At 42.2% G+C, this 17,993-nt stretch overlaps 1 long non-coding RNA gene and 1 pseudogene across 1 annotated transcript in view; one reads left to right on the forward strand and one right to left on the reverse strand.

The window, feature by feature from the left end:
• Positions 1 to 6,706: 6,706 nt before the first annotated feature.
• The window catches only part of LOC147821826 (uncharacterized), a 30,596-nt gene continuing 19,309 nt past the window's right edge, over positions 6,707 to 17,993 (reverse strand). The window contains exons 3-4 of the long non-coding RNA XR_015446485.1: positions 7,923 to 8,005; positions 6,707 to 7,783 (exon numbers count right to left, since the gene is read on the reverse strand). This is a non-coding gene — a long non-coding RNA (uncharacterized LOC147821826). The remainder of the gene's footprint in view (positions 7,784 to 7,922; positions 8,006 to 17,993) is intronic.
• LOC110344166 (uncharacterized) lies at positions 8,761 to 10,481 on the forward strand (annotated as a pseudogene).

Raw genomic sequence — 17,993 nt, forward strand, 5'->3', positions numbered from 1 at the left:
AGGAATTTAGTTCTTGTGCTGCATGAAGTGGAGAACCGCTGCAACATTTTGAGCAGAGGAGAGACTTGATAAGACTTTTTGTTTTGTTTTTTGAGACAAAGTATTGCTATGTATTCCAGGCTGGCCTTGAACTCACTATGTACAACAGGTTGGCCTTGAACTCATGGCAATCCTCCTGCTCAGCCTCTTAAGTGCTGGGATTATGACTTCTATTTTAACAGGCTCACATGTGCTGCCATGTTGAAAAGAGATTGGTCAGCCATGGCCGTGGAAGTGGAGACCAATGAGGAGGCTACACACATCTGTAATCCCCGCACTCTGGGAGGCTGAAGCAAGAGGATCTCAAGTTCAAGCTCAGGGTGGGCAACTTGGAGACTTAGTGAGACCCTGTCCCAAAATAAAAAATAAAAAAGACTGGGAATGTAGCTCAGTGCAAAGGCCCTGGGCTGAAGCCCCAATACCAGGGAAAAAAATGGAAATCAAAAGGCTCAGACCGTAGCAGTAGCAGGTGGTGAGAAAGGAGTCCAAGTCTCACACAGTTCCAAGTCTGTCCTTCAGCCTCCTCCTCACTACCCTGTCTGCCTCTGGGGACCTCTTGGAATTCCTTTAAAAGCTGAGCTTGCAAACAACAAGCCTGATGACCTGCAAGCTTAACTTTTCCTGGCTTTGACCCAGCCCCAGGGAAACCAGAGCACTAATGTTCAGGGAGCCACCTGATGAATGGTATGATCTGCTAGGCCTCTTTTGTCCAGGCAAAACATTTGAATTGTGGGTAATGGGAAACATATGGTTGATGAGTCATGGTCAGTATTAGCCCAAGTCCACCTCCAAACCAGCAATTTGGCTTCAAGAGCAGCTTCATCTGCCCTCGCTGCAGGTAAAAGGTGAGGCTAGGACCTCAAAAGTGCAGTGGTTCCTGGTGTGCAAGTTCCACCCCCTCCTCCTCGTGACGGAAAGGGACCTGCACCCACTCAGGACCTCTGTGCTGTCTGCATTGCCTACACATGATGAGTAGGTATATGACACATAGTGGATTCTCAAGGAAAACAAGTTGCCTTGATCTGAGTGCACGCTACTAACTCCACATAAAAAGAGTATTATAAACAGCAAAAGCGCAGAGTTGCAGAGTGGATAGCCATTTGTCTCTGCCCTCTGTAGCCGGCCCTTAGAGGCAGACATGAGTTGAAGGACATGGAGTGCCCACCTGCCTAAGTTATCTGGCTCCATAGACTACTGCTCTTTCTGGAATTATCCAAATTTAAACCAAGATGCCAAAGGATTGATCTCAAATACCAAACACAATCAATTACCGAAGGCTGTCTGCAGAACAATGTTTGAGGATAGAGAAACCACACCCAGGTTCAACAACAACAAAAGAACTATAACTGGTGCCGGGGCTTTAGCTCAGTGGTTTCCCCGACTGCTGCGCAAGCGCAAGGACCCAAGTTCCATCCCCGGTACCAAAAAAAGAACTGTAACTGACTAGTATGTCTTACCATGGAAAGAGGGCAAGGAAATGTGATCACATATTTTATCCCTGTTTTATATTATTTTTTTTAAGCATTTTTTTTCCCCTCCCTCTGTCTTTTTTCTTTTCTGAGGAACCGGGGATCAAACTCAGAACCTTGCACTTGCCAGGAAGGCTCGGCGCCAGGCTGAGCTACATCCCTAGCCCCTTTTATCCCTGCTTTAAACCTTTCTTTTACATTAAGAAGTCCTCTATTTAGAAAGCATCAAGCAAAACACAGAATGAACAGTAGGAGTTACAAGTAATGAAGTTAGTTAAATACACAGTCCAGTGTTATGTATGTTTTAAGGCATAAACTCTACCTCCTAAATATGTATCTGGATCCTTAATTGGACGTAGCCTGGCCCAAACCTGTTTGCTGAGGAAATGGCTACTGAACGAAAATCTGATCACATTCAACCCAGCTGTTCTGCACATTGCATTTCGGCTTTGTATCTTTTATGAAAGTTAATTTTTCAGCACTCACTTTTCGCTAAGCACAGCTAGGTACTTTCCGTGTATTATCTCACATTCTCACTGCAGACCAGCAAAGGAAATATGGTTTTTCTCCATTTTCTGGAGAAGGCTCTGGTATGTCCCAGGGCTATAGGTGGCAGGTAAAGGTCCTGAATCCAGTTCTGCCCATCTCCAATTCCTTGTTCTTTCCTGCCTTTAAAAATCTGGAATCAGGGCCAGGGATTTAGCTCAGTGTTTCTGGCGCCTGCTTCACAAGTGCAAGGTCCCAAGTTTGATTCCCAGTACCCAAAAAAATAAAATAAAAAATCTGGAATCAGCCCTATGTGCACCAGCACATCCTCCTGCAGAGGCAAATTATCTAGTAATGGAAGTCACCAAGTGACTGGAAAGTGATGAACCATTAATGTCATACATGACTAGTAAGTAGCTTAAGCCTGGGGATCTTGTGATCTCACTGGATAAAGCCCCAGGGCAATTAACATTGATTCAATAAAGGCCTAAGCCTTTACCCAATCAATTGTTTGCATCTCTTCAAAAACATGGAAATGTCAGCTGGACGTGACGTGCCTCATTCTGCTGGTGATATTTTGAAAGGGATGACTGTTTTCCAAGAGCTCGAATTTCCCCTCTGGCATCCTTCCTTCCCTGCTCCTCCCCAAGCCACCTCCTGCCTGAGTGGCTGCTGGGAAGAACACACACTGAGCCAGGAGTGGGAGGATCCCCAGAACTGGGGCCTGATTTGCAGGTCTTCATTTCTGGTCTCTGTAGGGCAGACACATTTCACTGTGGGTTTCCACTGACACAGACTTTTTTTTTTTGGTACCAGGGACCGAACTCAGGACCTTGCGCTTGCGAGGCAGGCGTGGTGCCACTGAGCTAAATCCCCGGCCCAACATAGACATTTTTAATTTAGAGGGTAGGAAGAAAAATTCAAATGAACATTTTTGCCTTGGGCATTTTTGGTAAGGCTTGTCAGAGGGAACACATAGCAGCTTCGCCCACAAGCATGTAGCTCATAAGCACCTATTGTGTGATCTCTCCTAAAGCCACCTCTTTTGCAGATGCATGGGGGAAAAGGAGCCAGCACTGACAGAGCTTGAACTCCATATAGGGAGGCAAGGTGGACACCAACATCATTTGGAGAACATGAGCTATTCACAACTAATGCTCATCCTACAGCACCTCCTCATGTGGCAGGTCCTACACTCCATGTATGACGTATATTAACATTTTTAATACTTGAAACAAATTTGAAGTCAGGTTCCAGTTTTTAGCTTCATTTTCCAAATAAGAAAACTGAGGCTCCCACTACTAGTAGGAGGCCATGCTAGACTGTGAACCCAGACTCACAAACATGACGTAGTGCTGCCTGTCTCTTGCTTAGCCAAAGAAGGCTGAGCTACAGGAAGTAATGAAGAAGGGCTTTATAAAGGAGGCACAAATCCTTGTGTCTGTTTTTCTCTCTTATTGGAAGCCCAGAAACCTGGCTGACACTCTGGGGGTCAGACTTCTTCAGTCTGAATCCTGGTTTTCCCTCTTATTTTGTGATTTCGGACACATTTCTTAACCTCCCTGTGCCTCAGCTTCCTTCCCCTTATAAACTAAGGGTTGTAATTGAGCCTACACAGAGTCTGGAACAGTTGTGAGAATAGAACATAAGACCAGGGCTAAAGGGCTCAGCATAGCTAAACACATCATACAGGTTCAGTGAGCGTTCACTGTTATCATCACAACTACTGTTTGCACTGGGGCCAGAGTATGGCTCGCTGCACCTACACACTGGCAGGAGGGGAGCAGAAGACTATTGTCCACCGGGGCAGGCAACTGGATCTTTAGAAGATGCTTGGCCACAGCAATCATCCCCTTTAGTTCTGTCTGTCCTCTCCTGGTATCATCCGGCTCCTCCTGTGGAATAGCAGTCATGACTGGAGGTCAGGCTTCCAACATTTACAGCTTATATCGAACTAGCCCAGTGACCCCTGAAGAAAGAGCAACAAAATCCCTGGAGAAGACTCTGGCTGGCCTGGCTCAGTCATGTGACCTCCCCAGGACAATTGCAGTGGCCAAAGGAAATGGGGACTTCTCCTGGCTGTTCAATAAACCTCATGGACAATGTTGTAAGAAACTCAAGGAAAGGGGTGCTGACCCAGGGATACCAGCAAGACAAAAACAACAGGTGTTGGTCCTCCAACGCCCACACTTAGTACATAAAAATAAGCTTCCTTTGCCACACATGGGAACACAGCTTCGTGAATAACCAAACAGCATTCTTTGTGATGAAAACAATTTCTTTGTAAACCAACTTGAAGTTTAAATCCAAAAGCAAAAAAAAAAGAAACTGCCAATATAAAATAGAATTTTAAATGTTAAATACATCATTGCTACATTTATAAATGCGTTTCTTCAGCTGCCTACTTTTTATTCTAAACTATGGTAACTTGGTATATTTCCTTTGTCCTACAGAGTAAATATTTGGGCTTCATTTTTGTGTGGGAAGAGGAAAACACTGTGTTATAGACACCAGCATGCAAGCTATCAGAAGTAATATTTGTAAAGAATATGATTTTTAAAACTCTGCCCTCATTTTTATGGCATATAATGCTATTGTAACAAGTTCACAAATAATTTAATTTCTTTTTTTGATGATTTTGGGTAAAGCAGTAATAGAATTGATAATGATTAGCAGGTGATTTGAAAATATCTCTTGTACACTGTCAACTTTTTATTGCTTTCATAAATAAGGCTTAAGTTGACTGGTATTTTTTACAAATGTAAATGAAGTTTGTTGGAGTAGGACATGCAGACAAGACAGTCCTTAGCCCTTGAACCTTTACAACTCCCCAGTTCAAAACACTGCCAGATACCTGGTGACAGTCAGACTAGCGTTACGCTATTGAAGGGTCAAACGAGATGATACACAGTGTTGAAAATGCCAGTGAATAAAGGATTATGTCTCCAGGAGCAAAAAGGTGGGGTCTGGGAGAAACTCTGGGGTGCTGGTCATGCCCTCATGACCCTCTTTTAACTTTTAAAATTATCTTACAGTAAAATTGACTTTTCCCCCTTATGACATACAGTTCTATGAATTTTACTACATGTCTAGGTTGGTGTGATCACTGCCACAACCACAGTTTTGAGGTTCTGGCACCCAAAAAACTACCTCATGCTAGCCTTTGTAATCATACCCTCCCTTACTCCTTAAGCCCTGACTGTCACAGATCTGGTCTTCATCACTATATAGTTTTGTCTTTCCAAGAACACTACAGAAATGGGAGCAGGCAGTATGGAAACCTTTAACCCTTTCTTCACATCCCACGATGCCTTTGAGATTCACTCAAGTTTTCCCATGTATCAATATTCTGTTTTATTGCTGAGTAGTTATTTATTGCTGAGTAGTTCAACATTCTGTTTTATTGCTGAATAGTATTCAACAGTATGGACATATCATAGCTTGCTTATTCTTCCAGTCACTGAAGGACATTTATGTTTCCTGTTATTGTGAATAGAGCTGCTATAAATATATATGTGTAGGGGATTTTTTATAAACACATTCCATGTCTTGACCTGAGTAGTGGGTGCTTACTTACAAGACAAGTTAAGTTTGTCTTGTAATTAATCACTGAGCTGCTCCCTTTTATACTCTTGCTTGATTCTCCATGTATATTATATTTTACAGTGAAAATCTAAAATATACTTGAGTCTGGTAAAAAGTTAGAAAAGAAAAAAATTTTGAGGAAATTATTCAGAAATAAGTATCTGTTTGGCCTTAGAGCAGTCCGGTAGACTTTTATGATTCTAATAAAGACCCCTACATAATCTTGACTAAAGAGAGGCCAGATATCAAAGGATTATCAGTCACTGTGATGAGTCTTTATCTTTGCTAATTGTGACAAAAGCTTCTGAGGTCTCTGCCTTAAAGACTGACTGACATTAAACTGTCTCATAGGAAAGCTCTGGACTTATTGATGAAGTAGATGCTAGGATCTCTGTGAGCATTATAGTAGCCCAGGTGGGCTATCCTATATTCCAAAATCCTTAGGAGAATTCATAAACTCAGGGCAGTCTTTGCAGAAGTAGAGGAAATCTATATTATACAGAGAGATACAGAGATCTATCTCCATATTAATTTTTTAATTAGTGGTACCTAGTTTGATCTTGCAATTGCTCAGCCATTTAGGAATTAGTACAGGAGGACTCACAATACCATGCAATGGTGATTTATTGCCTGTAGGCCATTGGAGTAGAGTGTAAATATTCTTTGACCTTTATGGTGTTTTCCCTCTCCACTGTCACAAAGAACAAGGCCATATCAAAATCTGTACAATAGGGCCATAATACTACAGCCAGAAGTGAAAGAAAATCTAGCTAGGTTAGTCTCTAAGTATGATTTTGGTTTCTGGGCTTATACAGTTAATAGCATATTCATTTTTTTTTTTTTTTTTTTACGTTTTTTGAGACAAGGTCTTGCTAGTAGTTCAGGCTGGCCTTGAACTCATGGGATCCTCCCACCTCAGCCTGAGATTACAAGTGTGTGCCACCATTCCTGGCTAATACTGTGCTCAAGTTAAAATACAACAGCCCATTCGATGCTTATGATTTACACAATTGAGACATCATCACTTCAGTCTTTCTCAGTCTACAGGCTGCAGCCCACACACTGGCTATATGAGCTCAGGGTCACTTCCATGTCTGGCTTTCCCAAAGGGACATGTAAAAGCAAGCCTATGAGGCAAGGTGGCCTGTCAGGGCTGGTCACTCACGGAAAAGAGATGCAAGGAGCTTGGATTCACTGTAGGTAGACAACAGGCAGTCACAGTAAGTTCTTGGTCGGGGGGATTAAGTGATAAGAGACACAGACTAGCAATAAAAAAAACACTGCACATCAAATACTGTCTTGGTCTCTTAAGTAAAGAAAAAAGAGCCAGGCATGGTGGTGCACATCTGTAATCCCAGCACTCAAGAGGCTGAGACAGGCTGATCGCTGTAAGTCCAAGTCCTCCCTGGCATACCTCGTGAAACACTGTCTCAAAAACAAAAAAACAAAGGAAAGAAGGAAGAATGAGTGAATATATTTATTTTCAAGCATAAGCTCTTGGGGAAATAGCAAAAATGCTACTGTGGTGGTTTTCTTTTTTTTTCATTTTTCAAGAAAGGGGATGAAAACCTAAAAAGTGAAATATCAGTTGAGTAAGATGAAACATAGTCATGTTCTGATAGTTCCCTGTTGTCATTCCTCAAAACGAATGACTGTTGTCTGTCTTTGACCACCTAAGCGCCTCAGAAATCCTTCAAGGCAGAGGTTTAGTGGGACTCAAGGCCCAGCTCCCCCCGAGGCTGAAGAGGCCACGCTCACTTCCCAGCCCTCTCCGTAACCAGGGCAGCAGCTTGAGCCTCTGCTAAAGGGAAGAGGGCTTGGGGTGAGAGAGCACCAGGGGCAGGGGCAGCAGGCCGGTGTCAACGCTGATGGCGGCAGCCTCCCTCAGTGTCCTCACAAGCTGGATGGGAACAGGATGTGTTCTCCGTGCTTGCTCTGACTCTGGGGCCTCCGTTTCCCCATTCGGAAACCTGGCCTGCCAGCTTTGCATGAGAGCATCTGAGAAAACAGTGTTGACAATAAGCTCCTCTTCTGTTTGAACGACTAGAGTCAGTCTCCAGTGCCTGCACGCAAGAAGTGTGATGAGTCCAGGGGTGAGTCCCACACCAATCCTGCTGAGGACTTTTGCACTGTTTGCTCATCTTCCCGGGTTGGGGACAACTTTATCAGGGAGTTGTAGTCATGAGGGAGAGGTTGAAGAGCTCCTAGAGGAACATGATGATTGCATTTATGTAAAGCACTAATTAATGCTATCTCTCAACTTTTTCTTACAAGTTCACAGTCTTCTCTGAGACAGGCACCTCCTACGTGCACTGTCAACTGAAAAAAATGAAAGGTGCTCACCAAGAATTCACCTGAAGAAAATGCTCAGCAGCGTTTTCAAAGATGAAGTATCTTCCAACTGGTCTCAAGATAAAATTGAGTCCCTAAAAGGCAAGAGGGTACAATAAAATGGCAGGACTCCGATTCCAAAGCTGTTACACTGTGTTATATTATGCCATATAGAAGGAAGTCATGTAAGCCCATATTTCTAAAATGTCTAAGTTGCCAACATCTTTCTTCAAATCCTCATTTCTCAACAACTGTGACACTGGTAGGAAACAGTTGAATCCCTATTATAAAATCAACTATAATAAGGTTCACCAAATTATGTAACCTCAGATTACTGACCCAAAAGCAGCAGCCAGGACTATACGCAGCACAGTTTCTTTTCACAAACTTCAATGAGAAGTTCCTCAAGGGGCGACCTCCTAAACCCTTTCATGTTTCCCTCTCAGTGCTGAGCAGGGCCTGATATGCAGCAGCAGATCAGTGAGTGACTAGTAACTTAATTCAGAGTCAATATGATTAGCGTCGACAGTGCCCAGGATATAGCAGTGGCCTGAACTATATCATACAGACAGATAGGCCAAGGCTGCCTCAGTGCTTTATGCAACTGTGCACTGAGGGAGGAAAGGTTGGGTAAGGGTTATTCCCAGAGTAGACAGTAGAGATCTGTGGATTTATTATAACAATATCAGTGTATTGTGGCACTTTCCTACTAGTAATTCACATGAAGGCACTGTTGCCACTACTGGCTAGCACTATGGGCTAGCAGCAGCCTGGGTAGTATCTGGACAGGGAATTGATGAATACGCACTTAATCTTAAAGAGATCCTGAGCCCTTGAATTACTAGGGAGGGAAGGCAACCAGAGGAATCCTGCTGAATAAACAGTTGTTATACTTGCCATACTGGTGGCAAAAGGTTTACAAGTCAACATGTTGCATCATTTCAATGGGGTACGTGTTAAAAATCTGCTCCCGATTCTCCCTGGCTCACATCCCCCTCAGTGGACTCCCTGCTGCTTGCTCCAAGAGTGGAGGAGGGTAGGTGAAAGAATGAGCTGTTAATGCCGTGTGGAACCGCAGCAGCTGGGTCACATCCCAGGCAAGAAACACCAGCAAGGTGCAGGGCAACAGCCAGCGGCTGAGTCACAATGGTTGCTGCTAGCATGAGTGTGGATCTGAATCTAGCTGCTGGGCAACTGGCAGATTAGATAAATTCAAGGCTTAACGCAGTGGTTCTCCACGGGCTGACAGCGTATCTCAGCGTGTCTCACACTGGAAACCCAAGGTGGGAGTTAGGTGTCAGCAAAATGATTGTAGGAACTCTGCACACCTGGTGGGAAGACGGGAGGCGCTGAACAGCCTGTAATGGGCACGATGGTTCTATACAACAAAGAAAAGTCCAGGAGCTGCCCTGCCCACCGTCCACGAGGTCAGAGCAGCCTGCTGAGCCCCAGCCGTGGTCGTCGCCCCCTCAGGTCGCCGTGGGGCGCCGCGCCGGGAGGGACCGCGTGCCTTTGTGCGCACCGAGACAGCCCGCTTGAGAAGAGTGACCCCAAGGACTCATTCCTCATACCAAGACACCTCATGGCCAAGCCAGACTACCTAGACGATGACAACCCTGAGCTGATTCGGCCCAGAAACTGGCCAACCCTGTCAAGATGAGCCGGAACCACCAGGATCTTCACAGGGAGCCCCTTATGAATCAGAAAAAGGGTCTTGCTCCTCAGAATAAACCAGAACTGCAGAAAGTGATGGGAAAGAGAAAATGGGACCAGGTAATAAAGCAGAAGGAAGAGGAAGCACAAAAGAGGAAATCTGACTTGGAAATCGAACTACTAAAGCAGCAGCAGAAATTGGAGCACCTTGAACCTGAGAAGCAGAAATTTTAAGAAGAGCAAGAAAATGCCCCGGAGTTTGTGAAAGTGAAATCTCAGAACAGGTCAGGAGGTGGCTCAAGCCCAGGAGGCTAGGCCAAGGCTGCCCAAGGCCTGTCCCACTGTCACCATGAGAGATATAGGTCTGGGTGCTTTTTGGTGCCAGTCTCAGAGCCAGAGCGCCAAAGAGAATTCCAGCCAGCTGAGAAGCTTGCCTAGAGAAGGGATTTCGGTTGATTTTCCCACAGTCTGGGTGAATAAACTGTCTACAACTGTTGCAGTTCCCATTTCGCCAAACGAAGGACATTGACCAACACTTAAATTGGAATAATGGACCTGTATTCAGAGATTTAAGCAGGACAAAACTAGCAAGAAAAAGGAAGAGGACACTGGAATAAATTCTTGAGAGTTGCACTATTCAGTTTTTCTTCTAGTCCAAATTTCTTAGGGCATGGAGACTTTTTCTTTGAAAAGCTAAAGAAAAGATGTTTAATTCTCGTGGTTATCTTAGATAATTTAGATTGCATAGAAATGCATTTAATCTGTTACATCCAATATTTGTAAATTTTATTTTGAGAGTCCAATTTTTTTCTTAATTTATACTTTCTCCCATGTTAGAATTTGCCGCAGGGAATGTTAACATGGATGTTGAGCACAGCTGCTACCTTTGTTGGCACTAAACTTCAGAAACAGGGTAAGGTCTAGGGATATGCAAGCCTCTGTCTTCATCTGTCTTGCTCCTCTGCGGGGCAGTGTGGGTGCGGTGGTGTTTGTTCCACACCCAGCAAGGTGCAGTGTGTTGGCGCAGGTGTTCTTTAATAGTCAGTGAGGTGTCTCTGCGGTTTCACTCTTAAACTGTGCTGAGCTGGTCCTTCTAGATGAAATGATTCCGCAGTCCTGTGGAAAGCGGACATAGTCAGCAGTTTCAGAATTCGAAGGCCCAGAAGCTTTTAACTTTCCAGAAAGCAGTATAGGGGGACGTTCATGGGGAGCTTTATGAGAAGATTTTACAGTGTTTGAACATTTTGATATCATTAGAATCCAAACTTTGATAATTTCTGATTAATGGGCACATATTTCTTTACTATTTTCTCAGCCCAGTGCTGTCGAGAGAGGCAATGTTGATGACTACTGTATTACTGCATCTCTCAGGAAAGCCAAGGAGCAGTGCGGGCCGGCCCGTCTTCCTCACACGCGCTAACATGCTCCTCAGAGAGACATCCAAGTTACAAGAGCAGCCCAGCGCTCATGCAAAAGTCATTTTATACTGCTGGTGTAATGTTGGTGGATTTAGTATATTCTTCACAGAGACAGCTCAGCCAGTAACTTTTACATTACAGACTCTGCTTATACTTCCTCTAGTGACGACAGAGAGCTGGACCGGGGCTTTGGAGCCCTTCATTAGCACAGTAGACATTAGCTTTCTGTGCGAGTTTTTAGTTTTAGCAGTTGACAGGCCCGTATTCAATCCTAACGTGAACACCCTATGGGTAAGTGGAGGCTGGAGAAATGTGTTAGTTGATTACATCCGAAATGGATTATTTGTCTCATCAGCAAGTATTATTTGAATAAAATACAAGACGCTTAAGATAAAATACTGCTTTATAATAGTTTGCTTTCAAAGACTGGAGTGGTGACTCTCTCTTTCACCATTCCTTTGAGAGAAGAAAGTGCAGTAACTGATGATCTTCAAAGAACATGTCTGATTCCATGTTCATTCAGAGCTCTTTGTGTATGTGGACTGATGATGTGGTTAGTAAAGTAGAAATCTGGCTTGGCTCAAATTGTTTTATCTAACTGGACGTAGATCTGTGTCCTTGGAGCAATTCTGCCACTTGACCAAATTCTCAAGGGCCCAACCAGGGTCCCTGACAAGGATGAATTCTGTTCCTAGAACTTCCGTAGAAATCGTTCATCACCAAGAAAAAGTTAATTTAAAAAAGCATTCTCTCCTGACCGCAGACAAATCTGCAGAGTTATCTGTGGTTACTACTACAAGTCCAGCCAGAAGATGACTTGTAAACAGCATGAAGTGGGGAGCTGTGCTAAACAGCAGAGGTGCGGGCAATGAGGCTCTTGAGGTCTGATCGGCTGGATCACAGGATGGAGCTCGGAAGGGAGCCAGTCTCTCCTCAGTGCTGTCCTGTCCAGACCGGTGGGCTCAGGAACATCAGCACAGTCCTGTGCTTTGAGCCACTTTATTTTTTTTTGGAGAAAAATGGCTCCATTTTTCCACTCCGTGGTTTTCTTAAAAGAGTTGAGTGTTTTACAGTCTGATAGTAAAGTAGTGTTGCTTTATAAGCTGTAACAGTTGACTTTATTCTTCTACTATGGGAAATCTTGCCTTGTCTGAGTGTATATTATACATATATATATATATATATATATATATATATATATAAAGGGAGCCTTAATGGATTTGTTTTCATAATTTAATATTTTTTGTATTTGTTCCTGTATAATTGTTTTTAATGGAAAGTATTACAGAATTGACGGTGGAATTCTTAGAACCAAAGTTATTCTTAATAAAAATCACCACATGCTTGGACCATCAAAAAAAAAAAAAGTTTAGCATGGCTTCCAAATGTTCTAGCAGATAAATGTACAGTGGAAACTCCTTTGTACAATTATATGAGCCTACAATCTCTGTCTTACATAAAAAATGAAGTCATTTTTGCATTGCTTTAAAATATATGCTGATTTTCCAAGAATACAACTACTATGTGGAAAGTGTGTACTTTGTTGTGTTTGGAAATGTACCAAGAGTTTGTCACCCGATAGAGAATCATGCCATGCACCTTTGTCTACGTGCACACACACGTTAGTCTACACTGAGAGCTGTCCCGTGTAGAAATGTAACAAAGATTTAGGACTCCAGTTAACAAATATACCAGATTCTTTGGCAGATTTAGATCCAAATATTATTAAAATAAGGATTGTATATTAAATGCAAGAATTGTATTCATTTCATTAATAAAACTTTTAGTACTTAAAATGTTATTACTATTTATTTCTAATTTTTATAACAATGATAAGAAATCTAGGATTGAAACTATACATTTATTTTAGAGTTCCCTATTATTTTTCCATCTTAGTCATGATGCTCAATATCTATCCCATCACCTGAACAACTGCTCTTTCCAGAAAAATCGCTAATATTCTCTCACCTAGTAAAGTACAGTACATATATATGGCCCCTAAAGACTCTTTTTTTTTTTTTGGTACCAGAGATTGAACTCGGGACCTTGCACTTGCGAGGCCGGCAGCGGCACCACTGAGCTAAATCCCCAGCCCTGCCCCAAAGACTTTTTAAGGACTAGAGATGGGATATAAAACTCAACATGTGGCAGAACTAAAAGACAGGAATTGTATTTCCCATGAAACCTTATCACTCCTTGGTCCATATGAGAACAAAGGCAATAACGGATATAGCAGGGATCAATAAATCCCAGCTCATTAGGAAGAATGCCATGTTACTCATCTTCTCCACTATATCAGTATGCAGTTTATTTTGGTCTGTTATCCCTTCTTCAATTAAGGTTATTTCCTGCTTTCTCTTATCATAGACAAATAACTCTGGTCTGCCATTATGCATCCTAATACTAGTTTCTACTTTACTGCCCTTCATGGGTACCAGGCTGTTTTGGTTTCCTTTATATTTTATATACAGAGTGGCATCTTATCTGCTGCCTGTGCTTAAAGTCCAACTCATTTATTAATGCACAGATGCAATAATCAGACCATTCATCATGTCTTCTAGTGAAATTATACCTTATTGTTTACATGTTGGGGAAAATTTCATCATTATTGCCTTTATTTTACTTCTCCATGTATTAATAGTTGTGACAGTGTATTGATTTTTTAAAAATTATATGTGCAGGTAGGTTTAATTATCAATGAATTTTATTCCAGGAAATATTTCATTTGTTATAACATCAAGACAAACAAACTGCCAAAGTCCTGGTGAAGAATATGCTTTGGCTGGAAACTCTCAGCTACCCTAGGGACCTTGTTCCTCTGAGAGTCACAAGGCAGATTCTGTCCCATGGTCACTGGGTAGACATGGCTGAATGTGGGGTAGTGGAGCGGGACATGGAGTCTTCCCTCCTTCCTGAGTTTTAGTAAGGTGCTGCCAGCAGTGTGTTCCAAGCAGCAATGGGAGTCGCTGCAAAGAGTTGGACCTGGAGTACCGTCATGATTCTGCTTTAGAAATAGATTGCTGGAGATCCAGAGACTTCATTCTCCACCACACTTGAATGTTTCTAGTTTCTCAAACACTTGATGGTCTCACTCTACCATAGGTATTTGTCTTCAGGTAAACATGTAAATGATAAGGTACAATTTCTTGCTGAATCTAACTGAGATCTTAAAAATAGCCTTGGGCTGGTACCCCACATACCCCAATGTATTAAACAGGGTACACCTAGGAAAACAGAAATGACTCTGAGCAGTTAAAACCAAGGGATTTGTCTATAATTTTGGCACTGTGGGAGGTACAAGCAGGGAGACCACAAGTTATCCAAGGCCCTGTCTCCTGCAGCATTCTCCCAAAAGATCCAGATCTTTGTGTGTGAAGGACAAACATCCAAATCAAAGGGTTTACATTCCAAGCCCAAATCAACAGATTTTTAAGACCACCTTAATGATTCTTTCATTAACATGCTTTCGTTAAGATGCTTTTCAGAAACATGCTGTAAATAGAGAAAAGATGGGGTGACAGTGAGACATTTGCTAGTGGTGTGATAATGGACATACGAAATCAAGTTTTAAACTTCAGCTGCCTCCATTCTAAAATAGCAATATTAAAGCTTATCTTGAAAACAAGTTCTGGGAATAACCTTCTACACTGTCAAGGATGAAGTATGTATCCAACTAATATTAAGTGTATTTACCAAACTGAGCCAGGATAGTATCTAGCCATCACTGAAATATTTGTGGGACATCACAAAACTGCCTTAAAAACACAAGTGTTTGCAAACCCAGTGACTTTCTTTTTTTTTCCTTAAATTATTAATTGGTACATTTTATGTATACAATACGTTTACATTTATCATTGGGCGCTTGTACCTATACATGATGTATCTTGGTTATTTTTTCCCCATTACCTGTGCATCCTTCACCCCCTCCACCCTTCCCTATTTACATAGACTTTGTTTCCATTTTTTCCTTTTCTCATAATTTTTCCTTTCCCTTCTTTCCTTTCCCCTTCCCCTCCCACCACCCCTGATAGGTCTCCCACCACCTCAGCAGCTATTATGTATAGTTGCTGCCCTCTTCCTATGGTGCCTTGCCCCTTCCCCTGTGTGACGTCATGCCAAGATGGTTGCTCCCACCAAAGAACAAACCCTTCTTCCCAGCATGCCCCTGTTCCCACCTAGAGAGTAACCTAATACTCGCTCACCTCTTACCACCTAGTGACATCACCGGCTCCTCCATTCCCTAGTCACTACCTCAGTCAACCCCGCCTCAGCCCCTACAAACCCCACCCCAGTCTCTATAAAAGACTCTCCCTGCCCCAGCCATATTGCTTTTGTCTCTCCTTTGTTCAGAGACAGCCAAGCAGATCTATTCCCCTAATAAAGGCTTGTTGTGGCCTGGTCTGGTCTTGGTCTTCGGCCCTTTTACCTGACAACCCCTACCCCTTTGGACCTTTTCTTCCTATTTCAAATTATCAATTACTTGTTTAAATCATTTTAATTCTTATTTACACTTTCAGTTTTTCACACTAGAGAAACTATGTGGTATTTACCCATGTGTGTCCTATTTATTTCACTTAAGAGTATGGCCTCTATATGCATCCATTTAGCTATAAATGTCTCTAGTTTCTCGTTCTTTATGGCTGAGTGGTACTCCGTTTTATAAAAAAAACCCACATCTTTATCCAGTCTCCAGTTGATGGGCATTTGGGCTGTTTCCAAGCTTTAGCTACTACAAACTGTGCCTCTATAAACATGGGTGCACATATATCGCTGTGGTATGATTCTTTTAATTCTCTGGGGAAGATACCCAGCAGAGGAATAGCTGGATCAAACGGGACTTCCAGTCCTAGTTCTTTGAGGTATCTCCACACTGATTTCTGTAGTGGTTGCACCAGTCTGCACTCCCACCAACAATGGAGAAGGGTTCCTTTCTCCCCACACCCCCGCCAGCATTTGTTATTGGTTGATTTCATGATAGCAGCCACTCTTTCTGGGGTGAGGTGGAATCTCAGTGTTGTTTTCATCTCCATCTCTTGAATGACCAGTGATGTTGAACATTTTTTCATATATTTATTTGCTGCTTCTACTTCTTTGTCTGAGAAATGTCTGTTCAACCCTGTAACTTTCTATTTTTCACTTCCTGTAACCCTCAGGTAGCAATACATTTTCATCACATTTCATATGTGAAAGTAAAGAAAAAGTTGCTGTGAAGATCCCTTACCCTTAACATAGGATGAACACTGATATTTTCTATTTTATGAAATTCCATTTTTCTTTCCAAAAAATCTGGGTGTAAGACAATATGAGTGGAAAATTCCAACTCATTAGATTCTTTTTAGAAGGAAACCTGCCTAATTCATTGACGTCAAGGGAAGCCAGGCAACCATGGAGAGCTCAAAAGGAAGTGACTGCTCTCCAGGAGCTTAACATAAAAGTAAATCCCAACCTTAGCTGCATTCATTGGGTTTTACCACCAGAACACACATTCTAAATCATATTTTATAACTGCTTGTCATGTAGTAAAATTTGGGCAGTCTCTGAGGAGTCCCACTGTTACAGATTTAATTCTGAGTCATTATACATGGCATACATCCCAATATCTCCATTTATGACCTTCAGAACATTACTGATTTTTCTATTTTAAGCCATGAAAGATATGCCTTTTCATTCATAGGCTATTTCTGAGCCATCTAATTGCCAATGGCTTTGGTGCAATAGGTAGGCACTTAGTGAAGTCACATTATAAAATGAGTTGTTCAAATATTTAATCAGCTGTGTGTAGAATCCAGCTGCATGGTTCCTTCTATGTAGAGTTCTATCCACCATGTCTAGGAGTTGCCATGGGTTATAGATCTCCTCTCACCCATGAAAAGGCTGGATTTGGGAGACAAGCACCAGAAATGGTTTCCTCATGATAGAACAAATACTGACATTTTAGACTCCTGAGTCAGGGTCCAATTGCCATAAATTCTCGCCATTCCTGTCCTTAACAGTTTGCTAGGGAATCACTGATCTTTTCCTAGTTTCCCTTATTCAGGAGAAAGAGGACATGTTCTGCATCAAAAATCCTAAAAGCATTCACAAAGAGTAAAATAATTTTTCCAAGGACATCTGGCCAGCAGTGAAAGAAATGAGATTCTACACCTAGGCCCATCTAGCTTATTGTGACTGTCCACCATATGCCAGACATTGCTGGGGAAAATGCAAGATCTTCTGAGGTAACTTGAAGTCTAATATGTAGGACAGATCTGTAAACATATACTACCAGAGACTGAGAAAAAAGATACCATCATTGGAATCTGCAAGTAATGTGAGAACTCATAGGCTGAGCGATGGTGTCCTAAGTTTTCATATCTACATATACATGAGGGTTCCTACTGTTACGGAGGTTTGAGAGGCAGTATTAACAAAAATTAAAAATCAGACTCCTATTGAACAAGAAATTTATTTTTTGATAATGAAATCTTTGTATTTTTAAAGCTTGGCTTTTAGGAAGGGTCCTCCCAACTCAAATGCTCAGTTCATTAAACATAACATGAAGTAGATGGACCACTAGTTAGTGTTGATAAACCCTTTTGCCTACCAAGAGTTGTCTTCCCCTTGGCTGGGCCCCTCATTTGCTCCTCAACGTCAATAAGCTGGATGCCTTCCCCTTTCTAAAAGCACAAACTTTCCACCTTTTTTAACCTGTTATCCTCAGTTATCTTTTCTTTCCTTTGGCACTAACTTGACATCTGTCAGCATAATAATAGGACACAAATTTTCCCAAAACACTATAAAAGTAGCAAGGAAGGCCAGGTGTGATGGTTCATGCCTGTAATCCTAGCATTCAGGAGGCAGAGGGAGGAAGATCACCACAAGTTCGAAGCCAGCCTGGACTAGTCAGACCCTTTCTCAAAAAAAAAGAAAGAAGAAGCAAAAGACTAAATTTAACCTCCCTCTTTCCACACCAGCTCACATAGTCCACGTAATTTTTATACTTTGTCAGACCTCATACCTTCTCAGGGGAAAA

The sequence above is a fragment of the Heterocephalus glaber genome, unplaced genomic scaffold (assembly GCF_053883595.1).
Source record: "Heterocephalus glaber isolate CG9 unplaced genomic scaffold, H.glaber_assembly_v1.0 deba00001689, whole genome shotgun sequence".
Taxonomy (NCBI): domain Eukaryota; kingdom Metazoa; phylum Chordata; class Mammalia; order Rodentia; family Bathyergidae; genus Heterocephalus; species Heterocephalus glaber.